A 24,580-nucleotide genomic window follows, 5' to 3' on the forward strand; every position below is an offset into this window, starting at 1 on the left:
GGAAAGAGCCGAGGAAGGCGGGAGACTGAAAACAGCTCTGGGACTCATTTGGAGTGCCTTTCAAACTCACTTCAGGGTTCATTAGCTCCTAGCAAGGGCTTTTTTCCCCCAAGCACCAAGCTCTTACTTCATCCTTTAGTTGTCAGGCCAAATATTGGTGAGTGGCTACAAATCCCCAACAGGTCTCCAGCAACAGAATACCTACGGGGATTTAAGGGCCTTCAGCCCACCAGATTTTACGATATTTGTACCTAAAAAAGCTTCATCCATAGAGGAGTACTTGAGAACCTGCAGTTCATCTCCACATACATCTCAGATCACACTTCTTTATAAGACTTTATAAATACAGACATAATTATTACAGACTATTACTGCAAAAAACTGAAAATTTCATGGTTCACAACTCAAAATGAAAAAATAGAGATTACCAAAGTCTGGAGATAGTTAAAACATCAGTTCTAGGTATTAAGGTGGGGAACATGGTACTCGCTCACTTAGCAGAGGTGTTCTATGAGGAACTTAAAATCCTACCAGAGGAAGTGCAACAAACAGGTCTCAGTCTGTGGTTTGCTAGGATATTACGTTCAAACTAACTACAAAAGCCCATAGGCTCGCAAGCCTTGTGTTTTGGGAGCTGACTCCTGGTTTTTCCTTAGCTCTGGGTATCTCAGATACAAAACTCAGAACTGGTATCTTCCTGGGGAAGATCTTGTGAATCAGTCTCTGTAAATCCAAAGTAGATCACAATTCACAGGCATCTGACTGGCTTTTAGAAGTGCTCTCCTTACTCTCTATTGAAATATGGGAGTTCTGATTTCAGGGTCACGTTGAACTAGTTGGAGCAAAATTAATTGCTCATCTATAAACACCTTTACTCTTTGTAAAGCAAAAGATTTCACCAAAGGAAAGACTGAAGCACAATTCCCCTTAGTGTGACCTTAGAATTATGCATTCCAATTGTGATACAAGTCAGCTTGTATCACACAAGGCAGCTTTTCCTGCTAATTGGATCTGGTCTTTAACAGGTGGTGAAAAACTGTGCTGCTTCCCCACTTCTAAGGGGAAACTTTTTTTGTTAAACCTGTCTTCCTTGACTTTCTCACTGAGCTTAAACTGGGAAATTTCACTGCCATCAGCTGCCATCTCCACCTCCCCCACAACATCAGTATCCTATCTAGAACATAATTTTTTTAACATTAATGGATTCTCTAACAGAAAACTTGCTTTCTATCCAAGGTAGAACCATTCAGCGTTAACGATCGAGGACAGATTCTATGTCAGAAATGTATTTTGCTCAAATCTATTTATTAAGCAAAACAGCACTACTACAAAGCAGGTAACTCAACCATAATTCAAAATGAAAGTAGGATGTCAATACAGTATTCACTTTCTGAATATCTGAAACACATAATATAGCCTAGAAGCACCAGAAGAATAATCTCAAAGTTATTTTTCCAAAGTCACACAACTCCATGTATTTTTGAAAAACATATCTACTAATACAAGTATTTCTGAAATGTGTCAGTATTATTGTGTATCAGTTCACTGCAGATACTGTGTCCCTTGTGTTTGCTAATCACCTCAAAGAAATGACAAGAGGGACATAATATTTGCTCACCGCTTTTATATCGAGGAGGAAAGGGACTATATAAATCTAAAGGATTACAGTCTATTAAGACTCTTAAGATTATATGTACTGCAGAAAATAGTGTTAGTTTCTAAGCACATAAATTTAATGCAGATACTTTGTTCCCAAGGGTGACAGTAAAACAAATGTATAATGTATGTTCAGAGATATGCTTAATAAAAGTATTTGGCCAAATGGGATTTAAATAGTGTATCATACATTAGAATTACAGCCTTGTAGTAGATTATTGCCCTTACAGTATCTGAAAAACAAACTCAACACTAAGTGCTGAAAAACCTTTTGCCCATGCTACACTTAGGCCCTGCAGAGCCTTGGTTGCCCTGGGTCCCCCCAACATATTCCTGGTTTGGACATTTCCATCATCCACCCTTTAACATCCCCCTTCTGCATCACTTCTAATGTTGCTACTTATCCCACCATTCATCTCCAGCAATAGCAGACAAATGCTGACTTCTTTATTTGCAAGTGATTAAAAAATACAACTAAGCCCTACAGCATATGGAATGCAGGTTCAGTGAAAAAGAATGGAAGAACTTAGAGTGATTCAAGGCAGACCAGGAATGTCAGATTTGATCTGTGGAAGCCTCGAGAGGATAAATGAGTTTATCCTATAAACTGTGCTATTCACTGCCTGGAAATGCATCTATGCAGGGAATCTGGAGAACATCTGCACTACTAATTCAGCTTTGGTTTAATTCAAAATGATCCTCAATGTATCAGGAAGTTCTGTCCATAGGTATACGGATCTGCCAATACATTTTACAAGTACTTTGACTGTACAGGCAAAGAAAAACTCTTTAACTTAGAGAAAGCATCTCTTATGATAACTATTTTTCTATCACAAGTTGTGGTTTTTTAATTGAGATTTTAAAATAACATTTTTCACAGTATACTTAATGAATAAAATCAAGTAGTAGTAAAAATACTAATACAGTTCCCAGATTTATGTATGCAATACTTCAGAAAAAGATAATGAAGATAACCATGGTAGAGACTCAAAGGAGCTGTAGTCTGTGCAAGAAAATGAGCCTAAAAAACTGAAGCTTGTATTTACAAAGCAGGACACAGTGTTGTAATGCATGAAGTTTTCTCTCTTCAAACAAGATACAAAGAGCTGCAGTACTTGGCCATGACCCTTCCATAGCCTCTCCTAGACTGAAGACATCAGGCAATGCCACTGAGTGCCAGCCACTTCTCTGACCTCTGTCTGCCCATGATCAAGAGCCATGACTAAGCTGCTACACTTCCACCACAGGAAGTGCAGCTACACCTTGAACCTTTTCCTGGCTGGATGCCCTCACCTGCCTCTCTGAGCTTAATATGACATTAATTACAGGTTCTTCTTGTCACAGTGTCACTCTTCCAAAGAGAGATCCAGAAGACGCTGAAAGACTTTGAACACTGCATGTTAATAAGAGAGCCAGTGGAAGTCTTGGGTGTTCTGGGGACAAATGGGTGATGAAGGACTCAGCAAGTGCTCAGGAAAAAAGCACAGAGGCTTCCAAAATCTTTGAAAGCCAGACAGAAGGCACAAGAGGTGCTGTAGAAATTCTGATGAATTGCTAATGAACTGGGGAGAATAAGAGTATACAGAATAAAAGAACCAATTAGAGGTTAAAATGACAAAATGAGTTCTGCACGTGGCACATGTACTCTGCACATATTTTATTACAGCTACATTGAATTTTTATTACAATTCCTATCCACCTCCAGAATTTCCTGGCTGGTGGGTTTTTTTATTTCTTGGATGCAAAAGTCTCTGTTGCCTTTTAGATGCCATAGCACAGTACTCACAGTAGGCACATTTACCAAACGCCTTTTAAAATAAACAACATAGCAGGAAAAATATTGGTTGGTAGGAACCAACCATTCATTTACTACTTTTCATACTGAAGTATATTTTTGTGCAACACTTGAGGTAATACGAACGTAGCAGAATCTTACTCAGAGGCACACAGGGCACAGACCAGGAACTTCCGGATTCTAGCAGCACTTAGGACACACCAGCACGGCACTGAGAATTGGGCTGAGTCAGCTTGATCCATCAGAGATTACAAGGTCTAGACTGCTACTGAGCCTCACACCTGACAGCCTGCAGAGATTCAAGAGCCTACATGGTGTTCCCATGCGCTCTTGGGTCCAGAAATATGAGACACAGACACAAAGTGACTTGAGACTGCAGCCATGTCAATGTGAGCTGTCTGCTCCTAAGCATAAACTGAACCTGAAAAGAGAATGCCTGTGTCCATAAGGAAATGAAGTCAGAAACTCTCAAAATTGGCATTTGGAAGCCTCTGAACATTGGAGTTAATTGACAACCTCTGTTATCTATCCAAAGAAGAAACAAAATACTGCAAAATATAAAAACAAAAGTAGCCAGCAATGAAAATCTGGCACTTTAATCTGTAGGTTTATTTATTTGAGATACAGAAGAAAATGCAGTGACTGAAAGTCAAGGTATTAAAATCTGCATCCTCTTACACTGGTATTCTTCTATACAGTTTTTTCTTCCCCTTGAAGTGTACAAGACAGACCTTCTTATAATTACAGGTCATACTATAAGCAAAACTGGTTTAGTATCATCATATACCTATGGCAGAAGCCTTAAGTACACTTACAGACTCCCCTACTAACAGACTGCTGCCTCCACACAGATGAAATATTGTCTGATCAATAGAGGGCATGAAGTACATTGACTGTCCTTCTCCAGCTTCCACTCATCCAGACTTTATCACGAAATCTTTCATAATTGATAACCTGGAGAAAGGCTGAGAATTAAGTGAGTTTACAGGCTGAGAAATCTTTAAACCTTGCAAAGCAGCCTTTCTCCAGCACTAGTGACAGGGGAAAAGTTCAGACATGCTCACTGTTCATGCTCTATTCCTTGTGGTTGTTTTTTGGGCTTTGGTTTGTTTGTTTGTTTTGGTTATTTGGGGTTAAGCTATGCAAAAGACATCTGGCTTGGATTTGGGAAATTTAAACTCCACACACTACATTCAATAAACCAGATACCAATTTATTCTTTTTGATATGCTGGAAACTGGACATTTAAGGCCACATCAGCTTAAATAACACTGAAAGTCAAAGCACAGAAAGAAATTTCTGGGGCAAAGAGTGTCTGTCATTATTCACAAAGTGCCTAGAACAATGTCCTCTCAGTCCCTAGTGTAATGAAAAAGTTAGTTCAGTATGAATCTGCAAACAAATACTGTGGAAACTCAAGGCACTGGGAATATTTCTCTATCTGCTCTGGGGTGCCCTGACCCCCTAAGGAGCACTGACTTCGACCCTCATTCACGGAGAAAGTTTCCTAGACTTCATGACAGACTAGAATCCACAAAAGTGTGAAATAGATTATACAGAGTAGTGTAGGTGTATCACTTGGTGAGAAATTTAGGTTTTGGGATTTTTAGTATGTTGTGGATGGAAGCAAGATGGAGGGCACAGGGTGTCGTCCTGCGTTTCTTCTTCAGGCTTCCTCTTCCTTCTTCTTGGGTTTGGGTGGCATTTTCTAATTGGGCAGAAAAGTCCGCATTGCGGCCTCTTTGGGATCAGTTATTGGGTTAAAAGGGAAAATAATCTAGGTGTCAGTTCTTAATTGGATAGTTTAGTCTTAAAAGACCTTGTAACAAGAGATAGTTGGCCATTTTGTGCCTTCTAATGAAAAGCTGCCGAACTCACAGTAATGAGACTGTTTTACTGATAAGAAATAATAAACACTTGAGTCCGAATATGAACTACCGTCTCAAGTGCCTTCAATCCAGACCCAGAGAAACTGACAATTGGGACCCCCACAAAACAGAGCCTGATTCTAAACTATTTCCTTTATTGATTTTTGGCCTTTATTGATTTTTTAAAAAAGCTCTCCAAGTATGATAATGACATTTTACAGCCTTGCCACTTCTCCCAACTGAAAAAAGTCACTGTCAGCATTTCCCTAACTTTTTTTCATTGAGATTATGAGATTTTAAATGTGAAGGCTGAGTTTTACGACATATAAGACTGTCTTGTTTTATCTACTTACAGAACAGAAATACTAATATGGATTTAATGACTTTTTTTTTTTGTGGACATCTAACAGACATAAACCTTTTATTTCCCATGTTTCCAAATGACATATACTCTGAACTGAAATGCATATCTGAGGTTCCACAGTAACTCAAGTCCCACATCACACAAAAAGCCTTGAAAAGCTATTAAGTTTTAAAATTCCCCACATTGGATGAAACTATTTATATTACTAAAAAAAACCCTGAAAGTTGTGTATTAACCATGAAAACCAGAAGAAAACATTAGATTTAATACTCTACAAAAAAGCTTTAATATGGAAAATTTATAAGACAGTTTTATTAGCATCTCAAATAGTTTTCAAATACTAATACAAAGAAAACTTGTTAAAAAAACAAATAAATCTGGAAGCAGAATAGAATATCTGTACTTTTGATTTATCTATAGCTTACAGTATTTTGAAGGAACTTTTACAGCTTGTCTTCAGCTGTAAAAGTTTCATTCTCTAAACAGAGTGCTCCAATAATAAATTACACTAAAATGCAGCTGCATAAACATGTTTACACATGGTTATATTTTCTCATTCACATTCCTTTCTCACAGGTGTACCTTTACCACTATGAAGTAAGTAAACGTAAATGTATCTTATGTACGTGCACACATGTATAATGTCACTTGTAAAATAGTCCAGACTGACCAGGGGGAAAAACTAACAAAATGCTTTATCTGAGTCTAAAATAAACAAGTGACATAAAAAGCAGTAATTCTACCACTTGTACAACACCAGCACTGAAATTACAACCACTAGCCTGATGGCAGTGAAAGCGACTATTGCAGTGTAATGTTTTTTCCAAGACAGGAGAAATGTATTTTACTAACACTGTTTTAATAACCACCACATTAACTTGTCTGTAATCAAAGAAGTAATAAAGAACTGTATTTCTCCCATCATTTGGAGAAATTCATATAGCAACAGTCCAGAAACCATAAGTACCACTATTTCCACTTCAGTTAGGGAAGCAAAGGAAATGTCACTTTTTTCAGATTCATATTCTTAGTTCAGGAAACAGCAAAGTCTTGCAATGTATGGGATTTTTCAAAAGATATAAATTATTTTTAAGATAGGGACAACTATTTTGAAATTAATTTAGGGAAACAGAAAAGGTAAAATCCATATTGAACACAACTGCATAAGTATTGCCATATAATGCTTATGCAATATTAACAGCTGTGGGCAAAATAAACTTTTATGTTGCAGATATCAGAAAACTATTCATTTTGCTATTCATTCACTTAGCTAAGTAGAAAGTTCTTGCTATTCATTTAAGAGTAAACTAGGTAACAGTGGCAATTCTGAAACATTTCTAAAACATTTCTTGTACCTATTGCAGATTCAGCTTATTGCCTTCAGCTTAGCCTAGCTCCCTTGGCTTAGTAAAACTAATGGGAGAGGAAATCCCTACCAGTTTTTTTGTTCTAAAGATTTTCAAAATTAGCTGCCTAAACCTTCAAACAATATATGAAAGAGCTCCCCCTCCTTTTGTGCTCAACCAACATCACGCCTTCACCTTTCTTCACCAGGAAAGTGGAATAAGCAACAGAGCTAATATTTTTTTCCCCCAGAAAAAAAGAGATCTAAGTGTTTGGAGTAAACAAGCATTGCTAGAGCCCAGAGAGGACCTTTTGTTTGAAGTGGGCTTTATTGACACACTAACAAAGGCCTGGCAGACAAGGCAGGAGAAAATGGTATTTGAGCACAACCTCAATGTTTGCCCACCAGGCTGCTTGCCTGCCACAGGCTTACCCAAACACAGCCCCTGCAATGTGAAGTCAGTCTTTTCTGGCTGTCTCTTAGCAAACAGATGTGAGCCTGGGAATTCTTCATACATTCAGATAAATCAAGAACCAGACTGTTCAGAGCCTCAGCCTCCATGGCTTTAGAAGGAGATGTCAGATTTCTACAGAAGCCTCTGATTTCACACTACTTAGACTAAAATACAGTTATTGACAATCATGCAAGTAACATAATTTCCAAAACTCTTCACCAAGTTTGATATGCTTCCATTTCACCTGCTATCTATGGGAAAAACCACGAGACAAGTCTAAACTACAAAACACCTACGTAACATTCCCCTACGGATTTTTCTATGCTATCTCTATTCCTTTTGTATTATGCCTAAGGGTTGTGAGGAGTCTTCTCAAAAAACTGATCTGGCATTTTCTACTGTGCACAGGTTCCCTGGAGCCACGCAGTTCTGACTGTACAGTACAAAACTTGTGTTGTCAGTACAAAACTGCAATTGCAAACCTTCCTGATCAATGCTTGACTCAAAAAATCTTTTAGAAAAGCACATGGCACAGAAACATTGCATTACAGTTGTAATACAAACCCAGATAAATTGCTTCTCTGCATGAGGTCCATTTAACAGACCAGATTTTTATGCAGAAGATGACCCAGTATTGACCAAAATATCTAAAGTGAGGTACTTGAGTGGTTTTCAAGCTTAAGGGTACCTCTTGAGATTTACATTCAATAAATACAGCTGGATACCTACTTAAAGATGGAATTCAAGAGAAGACTTGGACTAGATTACTTTATATATTCTGTGATGTATGTAGAAATTTAGACAATACTGATTTTACCATTTTATCGAATTCCTATACAGGCTACACATGCTCAGTTTCTAGGAATTTCATTGTAATAGGATTTGGTTCTGTAATGGTTGTATGAACTCTAGTATCAGATTAACTCTCTTCACACAAGAATTAAGGAATCTAAAGAGGATCAGCTGCTGAAATGTATTTAGGAGTAGAGTATGTTTCCATACCCAGGATTTGAGGATCAGGACTCAAAAGCAGCAAGACTGATAGCAGTCTGCAAAGGAAGCCAGGCTATGAGAATTGAGAGAACACTGCTCAGTGTTGGTCATTAGAGACTACAACTGTGCAGTTGTTTTGTTTTTTTTATATCCTGTCAAAGAGAAGTGCCTGGGTATATGCCAGCAGTACCAGAGCTGTACAAAGTTAACACCAACAAAGCACCTCCATATCAGACATGGAGACGAGGAAACAGCAGCTGTTGAAGATTCCTGGCAGCCCTATGCAGCAGCAGCTGCACAGCCATTCCATGCCTCCAAGGGAAGTTTGGTCCCTTTGCAATTCCCTCCCTTCCAGCTCCCTCAATTGCACCATGCACTTGTCCCAGGGCATGGGCACTGGCAATTTGAATGAACCTGAGAAATCTGTTTACTACCAAGCCATTGAACCTTTATAGCAAGTATTCAGATATTAAAATCTAAATATTCTTTTTATTCTTTTTATAATTTTAAATCTTACTTCACAGAACAGCCTTCTTTAGTCTACAGATTTAACAATCACCAGCAGATATCATTTTAAAGAACAATGCATGCAAAATATACTGACCTTCCCAGCAAGAGCTCACAGCCCAGCTATAAAAAAAAAATACCAGCCTCAGTAAGGTTGCTCCATTTGTCAGAAGATATTAATCTTTGCATATGCCCTTTCCAAAACAAGTTAAGTATAAATCTACCAGCAAAAAAATCTTTCTCAAAGAGTTTGCTTTGGAAACAAAGCCAAAAATAATCTAACCTTGAGGGAACCATCCCTTTGGGATTTGCATGACTTGTTCCTACTCGTATGACACATCCATGTTTTTCATCACAGCGGACAAAGAAAACCTATCACATGGATCTGGTCACAGTACTCAAAGGCACACAGATTTATTGCTAGGCATTAGTAGAGACTGTAATACCAGACAGTGTTCCTTCCACCTTTCCAGTACAGCTGAGTGTCAGCTGCCAGGCAGGACCAACACTCTGTGCACACTGAGTGACCCTGAGCTCCTTGGTTACACATTATAAACCAGGGGTGAGAGCAAACTGCTCACACATATCAAGGGGAAGGGGGCTGGGAAGAAGGGAGAGAAAGGAACCTGGAATGCTTACCCAGGGTCAGAGGACAAAGAATTTCAGAGCTAGGTGGCAATTTTAAGAGGGAAGTGCCTATCACGCAAACATGTGCTCAATCATGTTCACCCGCACACTTCCTCTTCAGAGATTAGTTTTAATCCCAATAAATTTTCTAAATTCAACTCCCCACATACTTGCACAAGCTTGTTTGCTGGCATAAGGATGGGTGCTACAGCAGGCAAGGATAACCAGATGGGGGCGATGCATTTCTTTCAGTGGCACTGATGATTTAGGTTCACTTAGGAGAACCCGGGCATATAATGTGTATATTAGAGTACAAACTGCAAAAGCAATAGCCTTTACAGGACTAAAGAGAAACTTTTAAAAAATGCTGAAGAAAAAGCATGCAGTACATAGAATATAACTAAAAGGTAGAAATGCAAATCATAGGGATAAGCATGAGGCACAATCTCTGCCTCTAATTTTTCTGTACAAAAGGTTACTGCTGAACTAGTTTTGAATACTCACAAAATAACAAAGCAGAAACAAAGGGCTGTGTTCAAACACTGAAAAACTGCAATTCCAGTTCCCTACATACAGGACTTTCTTTCATTAGGACAAGATGGAAAACAAGTCAGTGATTAGCATTTGAATTCAATACTAAAACATAGTGGGGTACAATTGGTAAAGGCACTGATGGGCATTTTCCCAGGTTCCTTGTTGAATGACTGCACTTTTTCTTTCAGAAAAAAGAAGTCAACAGTTCAACAACATCATCATCTGCTATGATTTTCCTCTCAAGTGCTGCAGTATTAAGCTCCTTGCATGGCCACTGTAAACACTAGGCAGGAGCACTGATGCTCTTCAGATTATCAGTCAGAGTATGACTGAGAGCAGTCAGGCTTCTTGTGCACAGAACACACCCCAAAGACTCCATAGCCATCAGGAGCTAGTTTTCAGGTAAACATGTGAGTGACAGCAGATAAAGCTGTATTCCATTAAAATGGCAGCAGTGAAACCTTCAGAAGGAGGTAATTCAAGGAAAACTCTGCTGCACATTACTGATTCTGCACAGTACTTCACAAAAGCCTCATGACTGCAAAAATAAAAGAACAGGTTCTGTTTTATTTCCTATGCTCACTCCTCCTTATATTTAAAGGTGGAAAGAAATATTTCCCTCAGGAAAGGGTGGCCCAGTTCATAATTTCTGGATTAAATCTGTTACTATTAGCTGCAGAATGAAATTATTAGTGACAGGTTCACTGAATTACCTCTTTACAGAGATCACTGGAGCTTCCTAGAAACCTAAAACTGCCACTGTAAATTTAGCTAATAACAACTGAGTTTTTGAAAGAACTAAATTAGAGGTAAACATAATAAATAACCTGCTTTAATACCCTAATCTAGTCATGCATTGTAGTACAATACATTTTCGTTTCTTCACTTTGAAGTTATAAACTGAGAAATAGAAGAGTTTTGACATGCACCACTATTACATCAACATTTTATACCCACAGATGTGGATGTAGAATTTCTATTGATTTTAAATAAGCTTATTTCTCTTTGAACTATAACACAAATCAAGAATAATTTTTCTGGCAAGTACACAAACCATAGCTTGATTAGCACATTTAAAATAAGATTATACATAGGCTTAAAATAGGATTAAAAAAAGCTTTCACCACGTATAATTCTATTATGAAATGAATCAATTCTGCAATATTAAGAATCTGAAAAAAACAAAAAGAAATCACATGTACAAAAACCTTTCATTCTGTTTATTACCACCATTTTGAAGTTTTGCTCAATTATTGATGAAGCACCTTAGACAGAAATTGTTCAATTCACCGCTTTATAGGTTACACTTAGTTATGCTTAATCTTCTAAGACAGTTCATAAACTCTGTATACTGTTCCATGTAAAGTACATACAGAGTCCTCAAAGTCCAGCCTGTGTTTTCCCCTTCTAAGGAAGTGACCTCACCACCAGATTATAAAGTCCTGTTTCTCTTACTAGTGCTCTCTGTTGCTCTGGTCCCGTGAATTTTGCATTCCTCGGAGTACAAAGGATGCCCTTCATCCCAATCCAGTAAACAGCTGAGGAGTGAAGAGGCCACTACTTGGTGAGAAACTTCAGCTTGAAATCCTTCACCTGGATTTCAGCATTAAATCCAAGTCTTCCCTTTCTCAGGGTTATCTCACACCTGCCCAGCAATTATATCCCAGCTTTGCAGGGCATGTGCAGACATTGGTGTGGTACTGGGACACTGGGGTGCTGGCAGGAGCAGCACTGGGCACAGGTGTGCTCCCCAGCACACCCAGTTTGCCTGGCTGCTAGGACCACAGAGGGACTGGATGTCATATTTGCTTACACCAAGCTCTCCATTCCTCCCACAAGCAATGAGAGCCTTCATCCCCGCTGTCCCTCCCAACTTCTGATCTACTTTGCCAGAGGTTACTTCAAGAACTCCCAGAAGTAATGTCATTCCAACCTAGCCAAATCCATTTTGAAATGCATGTTTTTACACAGTGCAAAACAAACACTTTGAATTCTACTGGTTCATAAGGAATTGATAGGTAAAATGGGGTTATAACTGAATTACTGGGGAAGAAATGGAACACCCCATGAAATGGTCCTGGTAAGTCTTATACCAAATGAGGGTCACCCTTCACAACTGAGCCCTGTTCATTAGTATTAAACAGAAATCTAATAGAGTTCTTATGGTCTCACAAGCCTTAAATAGATTTAAAATGTGCTCTGTGGTGATTTATTTTACCAGTGGAACACTATTACGCAAAGATCATAGAATCCCATTGACCCTGGTCAAGAGTTCCGTGGAACTATTACCAAAATTCCACAGTTGCCAGAGACCTTGAATTTGAAGCAGACTGATACTAATTTGCAATTAAGAGACTAACTTACCATAGATTTTCTTGGTCTAAATTCAGTTTACTATGAATTCAGTTCTCTTTGTAATTCCTTTCTTCTGCTTACTACTGTAAGGGATTTTGTTTTAATAGCTAATATATCTCATGGAACAACTAGACATACCCAGAACAGATAAAGATGCAAAAGGCTGGAAAAAGAGCTTGATTAATCAACTCTAAGATTCAATATCACCTTTTGTATAGGACATACCTGATCCTGAACAAGGAAGGCAAACATGCTCTGTGCTGCACTAGTCTCTGTATCTTTGTGGTGAGAGTAAGACTGTACTGTTCCACTTCCTCCTGGCACTGGGTGACTAAATTGAAAAAAAATACCTTATCCAGTGTCTAGGCTGGGCAAATGACCTGCCAGGAATAAGAATTTCTTTGAATTGTTCTAATTCAGAATTTGCAAAATACTATCAGTATTCAGAATTTGCAAAATGCTCTCAGTAAGAATAAGCCAAGAAAGGACAAGCATTTAAATACTAAAGTGTTTCTTTTCCTGCTGAAGAAACTTAGAGGTAACAGTATTAATTAAAGTAGGCAACCAAAATGTTGAGAAAGTCTGCAAGGAAACTGAGGCACTGAAGTCTTGGACTGGTCTAAACTATCTCCAAATATTATTTTATATTGTATTTCAGGAGTCTAGGTCCTCTTGCAGAGCAACTTCTCCTAGCCTTCAGACATTCAGTGATCTAAAATTCAACAAACTCTGTCAGGGGCTGTGCTGAATTTTCTGCAACGTGGAAACTGTAAAAATCAAAATTATAGGAAGGGACATGAAAAAAATATTATTAAAACACAACAGTGATAGTAAACCTTGACAACTTTCCAACAGAACTGACTAGAAACCTACCTTTTCTGAAGACCCATACAACCTGAAGCAAGTCGAGTGAGAGCTAATAGCCCTGAGGCATCAGATAAAGCTACCCAAGCAGTCTCCTATCTGTGGAGGTTAAACTCTATTTCCTTCTACAATGAAATTCAGAATTTTTTTTGTTTTAGCTTTTAAATTGGATGAAAAATATAAATCCAATTTCAAAATACTTAAGTTCTTTCCAAAAGTACAGTTCTCTTTATCCAGCCAACTCTATATAGTAACTTTCTGAAAAACACAGCTCAAAATTAAGTTAAAGGATTATTTGGAGTTGTCTTGCTTAAACACAAGCCAAGTATCAGCATAAGTTACTATAATGGTCTTTATATAGGCTTATAAGTCACACAGCAAATTCTGGCAGAAACAGACTTCAGTCTTTGGACACATTTAGGTATTCGAACATGGTGCCAAAAATCTCCCAAAGATAAGTGAAACACACCAGGAAAACTGGTTTTAATATCCAAAGAGTTACTCAAGCTCAATTGAATTTATCAAGATAAAGAATACATTTTTCTTGCTATGCAGAGAACAGATTAATCTATCTGCTCAATACTGAACAGCTGTTGTAAACAACAAATGCTGAAAACTCTCTAAGAGATTCTACAAAAAATCTTTTATAGAGCAAATTACTTTGCAACCTAAACACCAGAGTTCCTATAATGAAATCAATTTCTATGCCATGGCCTTAATTTCAGTTTACTTCGCATATTCATTCAACCTATAGCCCCTGAGCTTTATATTCAAGAAGTTCTCATACCAGCAGCTGTCTTCCATAAAGAGCCTCATTCCCTTAACAGTGCTATTATTTGCTCAGTGAAATATTAGCTTCTGCAACCTGTCAGAAAGGCACTGAACAACAACACACTGTGGTCTGACCAAAAAAAAAAAAAAACCAACAAAAAACCTAAACAAGAACAAAAAGGACATATTTTCAAAACTGGGTGTTTTATTCTACACAGAACAGCCAATTTACCAAAAAGTTTATGTTTTTTTTCATCCAAGGCTTAAGCCAAATGTGTCTCAGCACTGGATCGTACACTTTAATTTCCTTCTACTGTTGTTACACCAGCACTTCTAAATATTTACCCTTCCCAGATTCCTAAAATAGAAGAAGCCAGGGCTCTTTTGTAGCGCAGATGATTTGCACAGACCCCAAGCAGTGCAGAAATTCTCACGCTTTCATGGGAGGGAACTGGATTTAGGGGACACTTTGCTCCTGACAGGGGAAAGTAATCTTTAATAAATTTAAACTGAAGTGTCTTTCTAACACAGAGGGATTATGTATATCTTCTCTATGTAAAATGATAAACATTAAAGGTATTAGGAAACATTCCTTAGAGAACTGCAGATGTACATTTTTCATGAAGTGTAAATATGGATAAACTCCATCTAAAGCTGGAAATGTTTAGCACTACTGAAAAATTAGTTTTCTGTATGTCACTTCAATTTATCTTCTGAAAAGTTAAACTGTCATTATAGATAAGGATTCAATAAAAGCTTAATCAAAAATGTGATGGCAGTACTAAAAAAATGCAAGCATAAACAACATGAAAAAGAAAAATGCATTTTTATGCCTAGTCTCCATAGGAGCAACTGAGTCCTTGATATCAAAGAGGGAAGTCAGCTTGGTCTTTGCTGGCATTACACATTCAGCAAAGTGACCTACAAGAGAAATGCTCCATATACTGTTTATTTATCAAATCAACCCCATAGTCTAGAAAGTCATACTACAGTAAATGTAATGGAGATATAAACATGTAAGATACTACAGAGTCACCTGAGACAAAAGCAGTTTTCCTATTTTTGTAAGTACACACCGAGTTATATCCTCCTATTTAACAGAAATCTGTTGCTAAGGATACACAGAAGACTGTTTAAAACTTGCTAAAACCATTGATTGTGTCATTTTAGCTGAAGCTCCGAATAAATGTGAATAAATGTATCAATATATTATAGTATTCTTTATTTTGAAGTTGTCAAATTATGCACTCTAACTAAAGAATATCCTTCCAGAAAATCTTTGTGAGCACTGAGCCTCCTTTGCTATCAAAGTAAACATTTCTTTGTGTCTATTCCGTCTGATAAAGTTGGATCTTGCCCCCTTATGGATGCTGAAAACTTGGGGGATAAGAATCTAAATGAAATCATTGTTTCCACATATTACAAAACTCCTTAAGAATCCATACAAGTGCGTAGTAATCGACAGAGGAATATAAAGAAACTTGAAATAAAAGTGGTTCTTGCACAGTGGGGAGCTACAGTTTCTCAATACTGGACTCAGAAAACATGGGCAAATCAAAAAAGGAGGGAAGAAAACAGAGGTTGTCCCAATCTGCTTTTCAGCCTAAGGCAGGAAAAAAATCAAGTCATCATTTTTTAAAAAACAGGACAAAAATATTTCAAAGGAATGGCTGTTATTGCCAAACCCACTTCATACAGTTCCACCAGTCTATCAAGAACAATCTCTCCTTATACTCCTGGTACTGCACCATTCCTCCTCACTTTACATGGACCTCTGCTTCTTTCTCATCTCCTTCTTCTGTTTTTATCTCCTCTTGTCCTGCATTTCCCTAATTACAAAGCCTTGTAAATCAGAGGAATCAGAAGCTTTGATGAATAATTTCTAGAAGCAGCAGTCTAGATAGAGAAGAAGAAACCTGCCTCTGTCCTGCAGGCAATCTCCCTGTGTAGAATACCTGTCTGCATAAATACCACTCATCACTGCAAGCAGTTTAGATGTGCAGGACAGTTTGAACAAATAACCAAGGAGCTGCTGTGGGCACACAGGTTCCACAGACCCCATTAAACATTTTCACCTTTTAATAATTGCAGTGACCTGTACTCTGCACTTGCATCTCACAAAACACTCAAGTGCCAGTCACCATAATGCTCCTTTATTAGGCATTCCTTGAGTTCTCCAATTTAGAGTAAGATTATTTCCAAGGTATTTAACCCCTAAGGGAAGAGCTGCAAAACAAAATCTGAAGTTTTATTCATGAGACTAGGGAGAAACTGTAATATTCAATGTCTTCATTAAAATGACTTTGTTTTTACAGACTGACTTCAAAAAAATACTTCAGAAAACCCTTTCTAAAGGGTTTTAACTTAACTGGTAGGTTACAATACAGTTACATTTCAACAATTTCACATCAAGCCAGGCAACTACTTTAAATTCTCAAAAGACCACTGAACAAGCAATAGTTACTTATCATAGAAGCTCCTAGCTTTAGAAAATATTAAAAACCATGCTAGGACTTTAAACCCTTAAATAGAACTTCAGAAAATAACAGTGGATATTCACAAATTGTAGGCACGTATTTTTCTTAACCTTTTTTTTAATAGGTGTAACGGTTGCCTTAGAAGTCATTAAAAAAATAAACAACTGTTTACCTCTCCCATTTAAAACTCATAGCTGAACAGTTAGGGTTTCATGCATTAAGTAACACAGCTGCTGGCTTCAAAACCAGTAATTATGAGAAAATTTTAGGCTGAAAACAAAGCTAAACTTTTCATAGTCTCCCAACTGCAGTAACCAAACGTTGAACACTACTGAGGATTGGACCAAACTTTTTAATAATCTTTACTCTGCCTTTCCCTTTTATCTGACTTAAAAGGTATGCTTTCCCCAAAACTGAATTAAAAGCAGAGAGGTAAGACAGCTAGCTGAACTGGAAACTATAATAGCATTGAAGTTACATAGATATGCAGCAAATAAATACAATTGCTAATGCTGACTAGCAAGGTAAGAGTCCTATTTTCAGATGGAAAACCACTTTTAAAGAGCAGTCAAGGTGAATCTGCATGGAAAGGAACAGTCTTAAAATGGGAAATGTTTAGAGAGAGAGTTAACAGTTCTGCATACATAATAAATAACATCCAGACAACAGACCACAGATACAATCCTTTCCAAATAGTGTGCTAGTCTCAGGAATCTTGCCCTCTGCAATGCAGAACGTATGATGTCAACTCTGGAGAGCAAAGGCAAAAAGGAACAGGAGAAGAAAAGGCACCTAGAAAGAAGCAGCCCAGTTTTAGTTGGGATGATAACACACTGAAAGCTGCTGCATAAGGAGAAAAAGCAATTTTAATCAGCTCTTTGTGTTACTCTCCAATAGAATATTTTAATGATGATGAAAATAAGGGAATCTGAAAAAAAAATCTAACCTCAAGCTACATAAAAAAGAGAACATGTTCACAAAAAGAGATGGAAACACTTATTGCCCTTTCTTCCAATCATCAATGCAGACCATGACATTCTAGGTCCATATGTCCTATAATCTAAATTTCCATTGATGCTCCTCAATAAAAGCAAGAAAGAAGTCACTTTCTGGTTCTGGACTGAACACAAGTGAGCTGACAACTGTAACAGCACGTTCCTAATACAGCAAAATTAAAATCATGAACTTCCCAGAGCCTGCACAAAGCAACCCCATCCTTCCATATGCAGCCATGAGAGTGACTCCTGAGAAGCAGTTGACTGCACACAGACTCAAGTCTCTGCTGGAAATCAGGCTCATGTGTTGCATTTGATGTACTTTAGACAAGTGAAGAACTTCATTAGAACATTCCAAACAGGTTTCCAGGAACAGCAGCGCACTGAATTAGGGGCTAAAGGAAGAGGAGTTGTCAGTTGTATGAGTACCGTAAAGAAAAACAGGAACACGCTTCCTGGGGCCTCTTAAATCACACTTCAAGAGCTATTGTTACTAATAGCTGCTCTGAGCTGAAAAAATGGCAACCTTGGAGGGCAAAAGTCAAAGAAACCCTACTGCTTTTCCCCAGATTACTCCCAGAATTAATAAGATCATTTGGAAGGCAGCCTTGAGGTTATCAGAAATCTCCCGTCACATTCCCACAGGAAACTTTTCCAGCATTTCTGCTTACAACTCTTTAATGAACTGCAGATCTGAAGCAGAAATCCTCCTGCCTGCTAGCAGGTCGTGCTGGAATGCTATTTGGCCACCTATGTGTTTTGTGTTTCCAACAGCAAAGTTACAAAAAAAAAAAAACCAAAAGGCAATCGATAAGTCTTCAGCAGTTTTCCACTACATGATTCTGAAACAGCTTTTTAAAGCATATAGTGCATTTACCACTGAAAAAATAAATGTCAGAACTTATTTATCAATATTATTACTGACAATATAAGCAAATTCTCTTGATCTTTCAGTACAAAATAAAATAGAACATTGCCTTAAAGTGTCATAGAAAGTGTTCCTTCTTCAAATATTTAACACAATAGCACTGGAACAGCTGCCTAGGGAGGTCATGGAGTCTCCCTCTCTGGAGACATTCAAGCCCCACCTAGACACATTCCTGTGTCACCTGCTCCACATGACCCTTGGCAGGGGATTGGACTGGTGATCTCCAGAGGTCCCTCCCAACCCCAATGTATCTGGAATTCTGTATATAGGTCTCAGGCAGGTAGAAACAATCTGAACAATGAGAGTTTGAAGTTGAATTGAACTGTTTTGACACACAAAAAAATCCTAAATATCAACAGAACTAAAGTGGAATATGATTCAAACAGATCCTTGTCAAGGAAGGAATTATACAATTTTAGCTACAGACATGTTTTCACTACACCATGTTTAGGTACTTAGAGGATTTTGGCCCAAGCCACTCTTTGTGCACAAGTACCTCATATTCTGAGCACCTGGTTCAATGAAGTTCCCCACAAAACAGACATCAAGGTGGATATCAAAAATACAGCTTGCCAGCCAGAAGCTCAGACATTGACCGTGAATTGGTGATGGGAGCTCAGCAGGAGAACAACCCAAACTGGTACAGTCACTAAAGGACAGCTCATAGCCACAAGAATAAGCAGAAACTGGTAGAGATCAGACAAATAAAAATGACAATACTCATGGCAAACCAGGATTTTAATTTGTCTTTAATGTGATGGCCTTGGTTAAACACCTAGCATTGCTGGAAGTACATCTGGAAGTCTTACACATGTGAAAATCCGTTCTTTTGGCCTTTTGGACAAACTTTCTGAGAAGAAAATGAAAGGACTTGAAGGGGGTGAATCTGTCTGGGAACAAGAGTAACATGAGAGAAGAGACTGAATGCATGTCATCATCAGGTTGGAACCTAAGAGAATAATAAAATCCCCAAAACTTACTTCCCTTCCTAAAATCAAAAAAGAGACCAAAATCCCCAAAGCAGCCTGTCACAGGTAAGAGTCTGAGTTAACTTTTTTATCAGTTTGAGAAACTAGTATTTGTGGAAGGATTTTGCTGGTTAAATCAATACACTCATTGGAAACTTAAGATAATCAGGCATTGACCGTCACAGCTTAAAACAATGTTTTGCAATATTTGACTTCCCCTCCTACATCCCAGGCAATCCAAAATGGATTCCAAGTAGGCAGAGAAATTAAGGGTCTTTAGCCAGCCACATCTGTTTTACTTGTACTGCTTATAAGCAGCACAAATTTTACTTGAAAAGTTACAAGCATCACGAGGCAGAGGGAGCACAGACATCCATCCAAACACATTGTTCTTAATTTCCAGAACAGAAAGATAAATCAGAATATGGAATGAGGTTGTGTCTCAACTGCTGTACATAAAATTTCACTGTCTTGAGAATGGTTAACAAGTAGAACTTATTGACCACTTGACCATGCAAACCTTTGCATGTTTTTTTGCACGTTAGAACCAGCCCTAATGAACTGAGATATTTTAAGTCATAAATCCTGTCGCATGACATGCAATTTTAACAAATCCCACAAGACTGCTGTTGTCTGCTATCTGGGCACTGCTGATTCACTGTTTCATCCATGTGCTGCAAAGACTGCTGTCACATGCAATGTTCTGCATCCAAGTTCATCATCTTGTTTGTGTTGGCAGAAACTTTTGCCCACTCTTGACAGAAGCTTAAGATGATGTTTAGAAATTCTTGGGTCAGAGCAGATTCTCCCTTCTCCTCATACAACTCATGTCAGGAAGCAGGGAGGAAGAGAAGTCAAGAGAAACAAACCTATTAATAAACTCTCAGACCAGAGAAACATGGGCACATAAAAGTTTGATAATCCAAGTTACCAGTTATCTACACTGGTTCCATCTTCTTTGGAGTTAAACCTCCAAAGAAGATGGAACAAAGGATATCTCTTGCTTTCCCTGTACTGTTGCATCATGAGCTTGGAGAGCTGCATGTCCTGCCTTGGACTCACTGATTTCCATCCAATCCCAACAGCAGCTCTTGGCCCCACTCCTTTTTTTGTACCTTGTTCTCTCCATCAGCAGTACCATGAACCAAATTTGCCATTTAAATAGGTGGATAACAGCAGCTTGCCTGTCTTGGCCCTTCAGCTACCTTTAACTTTGGAAACTGCTAGGTACAAATATTCTTCTATCGGGATGATGCTTTGTAAATTGAAGCAGCACAGTGTCAGCTGAAACACCCAACAGATGGGACAGATGTGCACTGGCTGGTGACATCCATACCAGTAGGAATGCAGCAGACAAGAAAATGGTTGTAAATCATGCAGGTTATGGAAGAAAACACTATCTTGGAGAAATCACAATGATAAGATGCGTGGATAATTTGCATTATCTGAAAGTAACAGTCACATCAATTTCCTCATCTGTCAATCTTGAAAAAAGACAGAAAATTTTACACTATGAAAAACAGCTGTCTGTCTTGGAACTACTGGTAGCTAGAGACATCATCAGCTTTCCAACACTTATTTTTGTAGATTTTTTTGAGCCAACAAAGTTTGGCCAATAGGCAAAGTTTCATCCTGCCGTTACACAGGGAGTCCAATGACTACTAGCCCAGTATCTGTACAACTCCCTAAAATTTGCCCTGCATACCCCTCTGTCAAAAAGGTTAACAATGACTTTTTTTCCCCTTTTTGCGCTGCTTCACCAGTGACCCCTGTTTTGGATTGTCTGATTTCTGCATTTTCTGGATGATGACTTCCTGTCAAAACTATGTTATCTTGGGACTTCTAGACCACAATGCAAGTTTCTGACAGCAAGTTTAATAGAAATTGTCATCACAATCTCATTCTCTCCACAAAGTAACTGGTATGGATTTATTATTTCATCTATACTATCTTCAAGCAAAAATTTTCAAGTCTGAAACAACACAGTAAAAGCAGACAACATCTACACTCCATATTTGAGTTTAGACATTACCAACAAAACAATTATCAACAAGTGTCTATTTAAATATTTATAAAGCTATTAAAAACAAAATTTTAAATGCCTTAACCTGAAAACAAGGATTGAGAACTCACAAAGATACCAAAGCACTGAATATATGCACGCAAAATGGTTCAGAAAATAACTATAAAGCTTAGATACTAGGAGTAGGAGAGGAAGATCTCTAGCATGCTAGTTGATACTCAGCTTCAGGCAGCATCCATAAAAAAAAAAAAGTTATCAGACAACTTTTTGACTGCTCATGCAAATTGAACAAACAACTTGATTTCAGAACTGAGAATAAAAAGTTTTACTCACTGGAAACATCAGGAATGATGGGAAGGGAGCAGACTTGCCTTCAAAAATGACCTGATATTATTTCAACATCCCTCAGAGATTATCACTGGGGCAGAAGATTCCCAAGGATGTTCCAGTCAAGGCCTCTATGATGCAGTTTGTCCTGGGTGTGGAAAGCCACATGAATTAGCTTTCCAAGGAAATGTAATTCCTTGGCTGAAGTGTCTTGCTGATCTTGCCAACAACATGAATATAGAGTACCTTACTCAAAACCCAGAATGTAATCAAATCTGTGTAATTGAAACAATCAAAAGGTGTGCAACTGATGGCAGATTTCTAATACTCTTAATACCTGATTAACATCAGGAATATGATCTCTTGTTTATCTATTCTTTATTTGACATGGAAAACTAACTAGTACAAAGTATTTGTGCTTATTTAGGAAAATCACATCTCTGCAAAGGATAATTATGAGAAAGACCAGAACAAAGTTTCTCATTATCAGAATATCATGCCACTTCACACTTTCTACATAGTTGTTCTAAGAAATCAAATTTTTCTTAGAGTGAAAATAGCAGTTGTACCTGGATTGAAAGTAAACAGTCTGAACTGATCAGCCTTGTGAGGGGATCTCAGTGTAAATTTTTAAGTGCAGCTCTGCTTAGAATTTTAACAAAGTAATTAGATACAGACCACTTCAAAGTGGGACATGTCTATACTGATCACTGAAACACACAGTACTGCAGAAAGGGAGCCGGTACTTCTAACATTTGAATAAAACATGAATTTTTAAAAAATTTGTACTCTACAGGAAACATAAGAAGAGACTGAGAGAATATCTGAGCAGGTCTGCTATCCATTTTTTTCAGCTAACATTACTTATGTGTGTATCAAAAGCTTCTTTGGAAGCATCAGAACTTAGCTGTTGGCTCCAAATACCTTAACATAATTAAAGTGCTTTTTAAACTTTAGTTATGCCATGCTTCTTCAGCCCTTCTGTGTACACTGCAGGGGACTGAAGATCCAGTCTGTCTTCCCTCTTGCTGACCTAACGCAGCATCACACCTCAGCTTGTCCTGTTGGAACTCACTAGTGCGAAGGTTTCTAAGTCACAGCTCCTCTTCACAAAAGCTAAACTGTCAGTATATTAATCTGTCTGGTGGAGAAGTAAGACTTACACCATTCTTTCCCCTCTGTCTGCAAGCACAAGTAAAACAAGTGTTTAATCACAGTATTTGAGAAAAGAATTGGCTGCTGGGCTCCAAGTTAGCTGATGTTGCAAAGCAATAGCTAACACAAGTAGTAGGGCAACTACCCACTGTTTAAGCAAAAGACTTCTATGTGCTACACAATATCCAGATTTTTTAGAAGGAAAAGTGAAAATTCACTTGTCTTTATCCTAAAATAGAATTTCTACTTCTCAGTTTACTGGTTTGGTTTCTTTTTTTTTTCTTTTTTTAATCCACAGTTCCCATATATCCCAGTGCCCAAACATATATTTGCATCAAAAATATATTTTGTAGATCGAGGTGCAAAGACTCAATGAACAGAAACTTTGTCTGTGATGACATCTGCCAGTCGCAAATACAGCCTGTGTACACTGTCAATACTGGGAATGAATACAGGCCAAAAGCCCTGGCTCCCTCTCTGGAGACCTTGACAGAAAACAGTATTTCACTTTTAAAGTGGAATACAGAAAGAAAAATAATGTATCTGCCTTTTATAACAGAAATTCATTTGGATAGATGACCAAACAGGTCACAGCTTCAAACTACCACTATGAGATCTGGGGTGGTTTTTTGAAGCAGTTTGTTTGTTTGTTTTTAAAGATGAACATACACACTCATACAGTCATATTTTGCTCAATGAGTTTTATAAAAAATCTGTCATATTCTGCAGCTTTGCAAACTGAGACCATATGTGAGCATTATACACACTACAATAAAAAGGCAAGCTGCCTGTTCAGCTGAACATCTCTTCTTGCACATGGACACAGATGGAAGCAGCTGTTGCCATTAAACTCACAGAGCTGAAATGCATATGAGAAACTGCTCCATTCCCTAGGCAGGACCTGCTCTTATGGACTGCAGCAGAGCTGGATGGGATAGAAAGTAGATGCAAGTAGAAGGGGGAATGACAAGCCACCTCACATCTCTTGAAATGAGCTCTGCAAAGATACTCATCCAGCTCTGAGAAATGAAAAGACAAATACAAACACCACTTCCTCCTGTAATCACTAAACTAAGCAGAAACACAAAGTGCACAGTTTTATTTTACAGCACAGCACAAACAAGAATTAGTCTTTTTGTACCAAACCATTAAAACATGCAATCAGCCCATCAGGTCACTGTAGGAGGATGAAAAAAAAAAAGTAGTGTCTGCAACACTGGCTTATACTGGAAAAACAAGGAGGTGGGAGGATGAGGTAATGGAAAGACAGCAAGCAGTTATCACCCCACTCACTCTCCTCTCAGAGAAGACTCAGAGCACTCAGGAATAGCAGGGGACTGTGTTCCTACTCATGACCTTTTTTTGAAGAAGTGCAGCGCAAAGTCTCAAAAAGTAAAAGTCAGGGAGGAGGCAGAAATCTGTCATTCCAGCACACCTACTCCCAGCTTAAAACTTCAAGGCAGACCAATTCCTATTTCACAGTCTGCTGATTTGCTCTACTTTCCATGAACAAAGAATGCTTAAGAAACTCTAATCTCTGCTTAATCATGTTAAAATTTTGCCTCTGGAATCTT

At 38.1% G+C, this 24,580-nt stretch overlaps 1 protein-coding gene across 2 annotated transcripts in view; it reads right to left on the reverse strand.

The window, feature by feature from the left end:
* The window catches only part of DISP1 (dispatched RND transporter family member 1), a 67,756-nt gene extending 45,807 nt beyond the window's left edge, over positions 1-21,949 (reverse strand). For both annotated transcript variants that reach the window (XM_031064542.1, XM_031064543.1), the window contains exon 1: positions 21,858-21,949. The gene's annotated coding sequence lies outside the window, so the exon portion shown is untranslated. The remainder of the gene's footprint in view (positions 1-21,857) is intronic.
* Between the last annotated feature and the right edge of the window lie 2,631 nt (positions 21,950-24,580).

Source organism: Geospiza fortis, unplaced genomic scaffold (genome assembly GCF_000277835.1).
Source record: "Geospiza fortis unplaced genomic scaffold, GeoFor_1.0 scaffold258, whole genome shotgun sequence".
NCBI lineage: Eukaryota > Metazoa > Chordata > Aves > Passeriformes > Thraupidae > Geospiza > Geospiza fortis.